The 9,726-nt window shown below is 39.4% G+C and overlaps 1 protein-coding gene across 1 annotated transcript in view; it reads right to left on the reverse strand.

The window, feature by feature from the left end:
* The window catches only part of caln2 (calneuron 2), a 36,729-nt gene extending 28,252 nt beyond the window's left edge, over positions 1-8,477 (reverse strand). Inside the window, exon 1 of the mRNA XM_026938753.3 lies at positions 8,458-8,477. The gene's annotated coding sequence lies outside the window, so the exon portion shown is untranslated. The remainder of the gene's footprint in view (positions 1-8,457) is intronic.
* Between the last annotated feature and the right edge of the window lie 1,249 nt (positions 8,478-9,726).

Below are 9,726 nucleotides of genomic sequence, written 5' to 3' on the forward strand. Positions count from 1 at the left end.
GGGTCTGACACAGACCTGAGCTGAATATGAACGTGAACAGCTATTTGTCAGTGAAGAGGGTGCTTTTATGGTATGCCCACACTTGGACTCTATTCACATAGAGACATCCCAACAGCACAAGACAACAGTGAAACACAGCTTGAATGTCACACGTAGTTGAATTTTACTATGCCAGACATGGATAGAGAGCCAGATGGTTTTTCTGTTGTACTTTGCATGACCTATTGATTTGGATGTTGCTATCTTGCATGGTGGAGGACTCTCTCCAACTGCACAGACTCTTCATTTATACATCGTATTGATTCCATTAATTATACGATCTTCCATGCATAGTAATGTCTAATTCATATTCACTAGCCACAACTGAGCCGTTTGTTGGGAAAGATTTAAGTTACCAGCAACCAAATAATCTGCAAATTACAGTTGCACCCGTAAGAACATAGAAAAGTGAGTTCTCTTGACTTTTTAGAGGGGTTCTACATGGAAATGTCTCTGACAAGAAAACTCTGTGTTGTAAAGTTCCTCCAAAGTAAAGCTTTTTAAATGTAATTTTTTTTCATTTAATTTAGATTTCTGTATGTATGTATGTACAGTACTATACAAAAATCATCACTTATAAATAAAATCTGTGAAGCAAAGAAATTTGTCTATATCAAATAAATCACTATGTATAGCATTAGACAGTAACTAAGTCAAATCAATATTTGGCTTGACTACCCTTTGCATTTAAAACTGCATCATCCTGCCCTGTCATGCAGTTTTATAAGGAAATTGGCTATGTTTTTCTAAGCAACTTTGAGAACCTGCCACAGTTCTTCTGGAGACTTTTTCTCACTTCTTTCTGTTTCTGCGGGTGATAACAGACAGCCTGAATGATGATTTTATCTGAAAAGTGGTCTACTTACTACTTAACTACATTAAGTGGTTACTTAATGTCTTCCTTTCTTTGACATGCACAATTCCGTGTACCATTTATTTTATCCATCCATCCATCGATCTATCCATCCTTCAACTATTATTATTAATACTACAGTTAAACTAAAAACCACACATTAAACCTTCAGTGTGAACATACCATCAAAATATATCCACCACTGTGGGATTCATCTCAGATCCTCATCTTAGATCCTGGAACTGTCGAAAATCTCATACAAGCTGTGCAATATCACCCCAGAAAAATTGCACTTCTCCTCTTCTTCCACACACCTCCTTTCCATCTGGTAGGGATTCTTACTGGAGTATACAAGCAGAAAGGCACTGCTGATTTCACAGCCTGAATCTATGACTATTTTCGTGCTTCAAGAACCATGACTGTCCTCCTGCCTAAGGTTGTGCAAAGGTGCCATCTGAACTCAAGATGGGGCAGTCTGGATAATTTCATGGTATGATAATTTGACAAGCCAATATCATGATTTCTAGTTCATCATCTTCACATTTTCAAAGAGGACAGTGTATCAGTGCCATAGAACAAGGAGTAAGGAAATGGATAGAATATTGTACCTCTGCAGTTCAATATGCAGTGTAGAATTTTTTTTTGCAGACTACTGACTTTTAGAAACTTTAAGCACACTGCATGTGGTGCACCTGGGAATACTGCAACATCATTATCTATACCAGTAAAACAAAACTTTTACAATTTTAGATTTTCTTATAATGGTAAAAGTATAGTCAAAGTTTTTTATGGAGTCCACAGTGTCTCAGAGAGAGAGAGAGAGAGAGAGAGAGAGAGAGAGAGAGAGAAGAGAAGTTTGTGAGGAAACAACTCTTTATAGCTGTTAAAACATTACAGGTAACATTAAATAACTTTAAAATTAACTATAATTGGATAAAAAGTATGTCCTTTAATAAATAAAAATGTAAGGGCTGCCTTAGTATAAGAGGCATAAAACACTTTGGCTGTGCTTTTATAGGAAAATAATTAACCTTGGGGTGTTAATAGTAACTCTGCTACAACATGCCCCCTCATCATTGATTATTTTCCTTTGTGTTTTATTCCTTACATAGATCATCAAACTGAATAATCTAAAGTGCCAAATCGTCTGTGAGTCATTTTTCAAAGACATATCAACTGATGGATTCAGCTTAAGCTTGAAGTGGCTCTCAATGAAGCAGAGCTACTGAAACTTTCAAATGTCAACTTAGGTATTAGAAGTGAACTGGTGCAGATATGAAGCTTATATTCTTGTGAGTTGAAGGTGCCAGTGGTTCTCTTTGGGTCTGCACAGCTGCTCTTGGCTCTGCTTCAGGATCAGTAACAGAGCCATTGTTGGCATTTGGGTCACAGACACTGCACCTACCGGCCACAGCTGCTGGCATGTCATTAAACTAGCTCTGAAAAGGCATACATGTGCTTGTCCTGATAATGATCCTCAGAAAAGGGGCTTGCTCCTCGACAAGGTTAATTGCAATCCTCATGCTGACAAGTACATTGGATTCAGATTTAGCCAGGGCAAAAGCTGACACTGACAAGCTTATAAAGAGATCAGCGATAAATATTAAATAAGAAAGATCATGAGGACAGAAGCATATTCGTGTAGAGAAATGATAATAATGAAAATGTAATGAAAACATTGACATGCCTGGTATGAAGGGAAATGGATGATAGAGAATGTGTGTAAGAGAGAGAGAGAGATAGAGAGAGAGAGAGAGAAAGAGACAGACAGACTCTAAGATGCTCCCTGATTTGTCACAGATTTGCTGTAGGGTTGTCAGAAATGTCAGTGGCACTCCAGGGACACATGGACCACCCCTCACCATAACGCTCTTAGCATTTCTACTTATGTCTGTGCCTATAACCTTGGCATTCTTCAATCAGCCAAACTTATAATAATAATAGAGGAATGCACATCATACCCACCTACACTGTACATGCACCTAAATATAGATCTTCATTTGCATTGGACCGAAATAAAAGAGCAATAAAAGGCTATTACGTGGGAAATCTAAAGCCTCAAACCCTGTGGTCTTCATTTCTTCCAAGTGTGCATGGCCAGCCATCAAGGGCATATGGGTTTAAAAACCAAGCATTTGGATCACTGTTATTACTCACTCAAATGGTCATGCAGAATTTGCAGAGTTGCAATGACCCGTGACACAAGAGCACCATTTAGGACCACTGGGAGCAAGTACCAATTAACAGATTTTTTTTCAACTAATCTGACAACAGGGCGAATACATTTCTATCGCACCACATGGGATCCCCTACAACATTTTTTAAGGCTGAAAAGTCGAATAAGTTCTAAGTTCAAATAACTTCTCATTAGTCTTGGCCAAAGGAAAAGCTAACATTAATAAGGAAACCTCCACCCTGAAGCATTACGTATGCTTCCTGAATACTGAAATATTTGTGATGTGCTTAGTAAATCTGGTGCTAATTTGTTGGTTGGTGCTGTATTTTCTTTATTCCCATGAGAAGTCAGCAGTTGTGTACTGCGCTGCCATCACAGGAGGACATTGCTGGCATGGTTACAGTGGTGTTTAATAAGAGTAAAAAATTTCAGTGATCTCCAACATAAGGATCAGATTATGTCATATATAACATAATAATCACATTTTACTGTTAGGTCCGAAAAACAAAATTCTTCTTTTCTCAGTCATCATTTTCCAGCGACATTCGATGTCATATTAATAAGAAATCCAATGTATAAGCAGTGGAAACAACAAACATTAGACTTAAATTTCCAGAATGCAGTGCAGCTATATGACACAGCTGTGGTGAGTTATGGAAGAGACTCGGCTCGGCTAGTTGTGATGATGAGATGCTGATCTGTTTGAGCAGGGTGTACAGATGAGGAGGTGAGAAAACTGGACAGATTAAAGGACTAAAGTGCTGCTGCATCGCTCTGTTGGCATAGAGATGAAGCAAGTGTTAATTCCCACTGGTGAGAGTCTGAGCAGGTAGCTGAACGGCATTGTGGGTATCCTACAATTATAATGTAGAAACATTTGTTTTCCTTTTATTTTTGTGGTTTATTCTTTGAAAATGCTATGCCTCAATTTAGGCCTCATTGTTTTTCATTCATCTTCATTAACAGCCTTATCCTGGTCAGGATTAGGATATGAGGCGGAAATACACCTTGATGGGATGCCAGCACATTGCAAAGCACCATGCACAAACATACTTACACACCTACTCACACCAGTGGGCAAGACAGTGCCCTATCTAGCTACTGGCATGTTTTTGGGAGGAAACTGAAGAACCTAGAGGAAACCCACACAGACATGGGGAAACTCCACACAGACATAAACTCAAGCTCAGGATTGAACCAGGCACCTTCACACCATGAGGCAGCAATGCTACCCACTGCACCATGATCACTAATTCTAGTTCTCTTTTCTTTCACTCAACTTATTTATCTCCAAAACTCACTTTATTTTTCTTTACTGTAATGTTGTTTTATTTCTATGAAGCACTTTAAGCTGCCTTTTATATATGGAAAGTGCAATATAAATAAAGTGTAGACAGTGGCAGCCCTGCCAAAGAATAAAGATTGCACTTACATCTGGCAAACTATTGCTGCAGGGGCTATTGTTCGGAGAGTCACCATAATTTAAAACTTACAAGAGGGATGAGAATGTCTGGAATAAAAAGTCCAACCTGTACATGACAAATGTTTATTTCATATAAACAACTTTTACACTATGCACTAAACCTGCAGGTCAATACGTTTACGCTAAACCTTTATGTATCATATAAATAATCCAAATGGAAAGGCTAGTTTTAAAGAGGGCTTTAGAGTGGATTGTAATATCAGGACAGTGTTTATGGTGTAATGTATCGTAACACTAAACTGTAACACTAAAAACTAGACACTGCATTTGTTTCAGATGTCAGATCTCCTTTCAGGGCATACACCCTGTTTCCATTCAATACAGAAGAGCTTGTTTTGGAAAGGATTTGTTGTGCCACTATACATTACTGCCCACAGTAATAGCTCCTCCTAAATCAAATAGTCAGGCTAACTCTCAGGACCCTGTACACACTTTTCATTTTATATCCAGTTATGTCAGCTTTCATTACTAAACAGTGCCCAACGAGCACAAGCACACACACACATACACACACACACACACACACATATAGAGGATATAAAAAATCTACACACCCCAGTTAAAATATCAGGTTTTTTTGATGTAAAAAATAATGTAACCAAGATAAATCATGTCAGAACTTTTTCCACTCTCAATGAAATTACAACGTTTAAAAATTAAGTGAAAAACAATCAGAAACATTTTAAGGAAAATGGAAAAATAAATATAGGAAATATAGGAAAAATAAAAAACTTATAATAACCTAGTTGTAGAAGTGTGCACACCCCTAAACTACTACATTGTTAAAGCACCTTTTGATTTTATTACACCACTCAGTCTTTTTGGGTAAGAGTCTATTTTTCTCACTCTTTCTTGCAAAAACATTCTAGATCCGTCGCATTGTAAGGGCATCTCCTGTACACAGCTTGCATCAGGTCACCCCACAGATTTTTAGTTGGATTCAGGTCTGGGCTCTGGCTAGGCCATTCAAAAACATTGATCTTCTTTCAGTTAAGCCATTCCTTTGTTGATTTGGATGTACGCTTTGGATCACCGTCGTACTGAAAGGTGAAATTCCTGAAGGTTTTGCATTAAAATTGTAGCTATTCATGCTTCCCTCCACCTTGATAAAAGCCCCAGTTCTGGCTGAAGAAAAACAGCTCTAAAGCATGATGCTGCCACCACCATGTTTCACCGTGGGTATGGTGTTCTTTTGGTGATATGAATTTTTTTGCACCAAACATACCTCTTGGAATCATGGAATTATTTCACCTTTCGGAACTGGTCTCATCAGACCATAACACATTTTGCCACATGGATTGGGGTGATTTAGTTAAGCTAAGACATGTTAAGACTGTTGTCAGAGAGTAATCAGGAGTGGTCAGATATTCCTTCAGCTCCTTTAACGTTGCCGTAGGTGTCTTGGCAGCCTCCCTGGTAAGTTTTGTCCTTTTACAAATTTTGGAGAGACATCCTGTTCTTGGTGATCCGTTTTCTCCACTTGCTGATGCCTTTATGGTGTTCCATGATACATCTAATGTTTTGGAAATTCTTTTATACCCCTCTCCTGATCTATACCTTTCAACAAGTGTGACACCATGCATACTTTGTAAGCTCTTTGTGAGCCATTGCTTCAACAGTCAGATGAAACCAAGAAGATGTGAAGAAAATCCTATAGAAACAGCTGATCTTTTTTGGGGTCAGAATAATTTCATTGATGACAGCTGTATGATAATTACATTTCAGCATGAGATTGAATGTGATTGGTTCATTCTGAACACAGCCACATCCCCAATTATAAAAGGGTGTGCATACTTATGCAACCAAGTTATTGTAACTTTTTTATTTTTCAGATTTTTCTCTATAATGTTTCTGATTGTTTTTCACTTAATTTTTATACACTGTGGTTTCACATTGAGGGTGGAAAAAGTTCTGACATGATTTATCTCGGTTTCTTTTTTTACATCACAAAAAACCTGCCATTTTAACAGGGGTGTGTAGACTTTATATATATATATATATATATATATATATATATATATATATATATATATATATATATATATATATATATATGTAAACAATTTAAAACACATCTTTGGGATACAAACATGTACATTAAATAGGCATAATTACGGCAGACCATAAGTGACTAATAACAGTGTGTGAGCTTAATATTATAAGATTCTATCTTCCATTCATTAATTTTTCATCCACATAGAATCTTATAAAACGACGGTCACAAATGCTGTTTTATGGACCACTTTATGCCTGACCCAGTAATGGATCTCTGTGGACGATTGTGGTTAGTCAGTGTTCGCTGGGGAACGACAAGTCATGAATGTAAAATTCTTCATCCTTAAGCTGATGAGCATACATATTCAACATGTTCACTTTGGGTTAGGGTGTGCAAGTCAAAGTGTCACTGTGAAACAAATACCCTAAATGACCTCTTAACTCATAACTGACAGATAATTGCATAGCATTTTGAAATATTTCACATACTATAACCTGGTTAAAACAAGTAACCTAAATTACTGACAAACAGATAAATACAATATCAAATATTTCTAATGTATTTGCAGTAAATGACTGTTTTTGACATTTCACAAAAATAAAACCCAGTGATCCATCTCACAATACACCTCTCAACCCTTTATATTATATGTGATAATTAAAATGATTTTAATGAAGTAAAAGAATGAAAATGGCAGCAAGTCGCATTCACTATGCAAGTGCACACAAACACACACACACACACACACACACACTCAGATTGTAATTCTAGAGATTTTTTTTTTAATTTTAGTGTTACATTTTTGTGGATTTTATGTGAACACCTGGTTTCCTAGGCAAGCTTCACCCCTTGACCTTATGACCTGACTTTTTACACCACTTGGCACCATTAAGTTGCAATCATGAGGATTTAAAATGCTAGTGGTGGGGGGAAGAAAAACATCCCCTAAAATCATCTAAATAAAAAAAAATGAGAACAGCAGAAAAACTCATTCTTTTACTACAGCTGTCCTTCACTCCCCTATGAAACAGCTGTCAGAAGGTGGTTACTCCAGCCAGCCGGTGTTAGGGTTAAACTCTGTCCCAGAGCACATGCGGCCACCTGCAGAGCCCAAATCTCCCTGCGCTCAGGACTCGTGATCCGCCTGCGCTCCCTCTCTCACCTCACTGGAGCCGGACGCGGTGACCACAAGCCCCACATTCCGCGCTGGACGCTGGACACCCCACACGGACACCACTTTCTTACAGGCACTTGAAGGATTCCTGCGCCTGCTGCGCGTCCATGTGAGCTGGACACCGTCTCACAGAGCGCGCAAAATAGTGCACCATCTTTAACCGTGTATCAAATTAGTGTGTGATTTGGAATACAGCCCTGATCTACACACACACACACAAACACACACACACACACACTCGCTTCCACTGTACGGCTCAAAACTCCGCGCACACCAAAACCCTCTCCTGGATGTCTCGGATGTCTCTCTCAGGGATCTACACGTACTACAGCTGCTCATATCTTCCACACAGAGTGGAATGATCCAATCCATACAGTGAGGACTCCTTCAGGATCGTATAGGTTACTGGGCACCATGACGCACAGAGACACAGGAAGCGTAATGTAGGATAAAATTGAGCAAAACTCATCAAATGTCTAGCTTACTTGAGCTCCTCAGGCTTGCTCAGTGAAGAGCGGAGAGTGTGAGCATTCAGTGAGCAGCATGTCCACCTTCTCTCTGCCATACACCACTATCTGGGACAGTGTAGGAGAAATGCCTCGCCCATGACAATCAATGGCATTTCAGTTATACAAATAGCCAAAGCGCAAGATTTACAACAGGTGCAGAAACATCATGAGCTGACTGTAAGAGCGAGCACTTCAGCCTGGCTGCCAGTGTGAACTACATCTCCTACCTCTGTGAAGGCTGAGTCCTGAGTCCTGTTGCGGATGAGTTGTCAGTCCGTTCGGGATGCCCAGGATGCGGGGGAAATGTCCTCTAGCCGTCGTCTCATATCATCGCAGAAAAGTCAGATAGGAATGAGAAAACATTTGACAAATCCAATCAGATTCATAAATCCTTCCAGGCGCTGGTGTGTGCAGACTCCACAGCGGGGAGTTCAGTGATGGGGAATGATGCTCCGTCAGTCTCCATGGCATCAGGATGGAAAGAGGTGCTGTTGTGCTGAAAAGCGCTCACTCTTTACCACCTTTAAGCTCCACCGCTCTCCAGCAGGTGCCCTGTCCTCCTGCCAACACCTTCCCAGAAACATGCACAAGCACCTGTAACACTGCTGCCTGTTTCACATGTCAGGGACGCCAAACGCCAGGAAAACGCGAAGTGTCATGTCGCTTGGGGTGTGCGTGTGTGCGCGCGCGCGCGGGTGTCTGTGTGTGTGTGTCTGTGTGTGTGTGTGGTTGTGTGTGCGCGCACCTTCATCCATCTCCGCAGTGGCTTCCCGTTTCCCTCTTTTTCTGCCAAAGTGGCGGAGGGTGGAACAGTATGAAATAGCTCCTCCAGTAGCTGAATAGTGCAATACTGTATATCTGTAGGTAGGCCACAAGTTGCTACTTAATCACTGACCTAGAGCCTAGCTTCTAAATCCATAATTTTTATTAAATAATATATATTTTTAATAATTTGCCACAACAGGTATGGAAGTATGGGTCAAGTCAAGTCAAGGGCAGCATCCATGAAAGACAAGACATCCAGTGAAAGACAAGACATCCAGTGAAAGACAGCACAAAGACCAGGACAGTGAGAGAATCAGAGAGAGAGAGAGAGAGAGAGAGAGAGAAACAAAAGCCAGTAATACTACTAACAATCCAGGATCAAAAAGTGAAATCTACAAAACCAATTGATCTATTTTATTTAATTATTGCAAATTATAGGACTGAGATATTCATTATTGGGTACATATTGTCTACATAAAAAATATTGATTGCTCTCATTGAACAAACTTACGCAAACAAACATTCTATTCAAGGAAAAAGTACAGTAATTAATAAGAAATTGAGAGTGGATGTAAACTTTTTTCCAGTCTACATTTTAACTAATACAGTGGCAGCTTTTTTGCCACAAATGGCTGAAGTGTACCATAAAACCCTGCATATATGCACCCTCCAGTTTCTACAGCAATCACAGAGTCTTGTGTGAGCTAAACTTAATGGGCGTTGGGCAAAAC

Source organism: Pangasianodon hypophthalmus, chromosome 15, assembly GCF_027358585.1.
Source record: "Pangasianodon hypophthalmus isolate fPanHyp1 chromosome 15, fPanHyp1.pri, whole genome shotgun sequence".
In the NCBI taxonomy this organism is placed as follows: Eukaryota; Metazoa; Chordata; class Actinopteri; order Siluriformes; family Pangasiidae; genus Pangasianodon; species Pangasianodon hypophthalmus.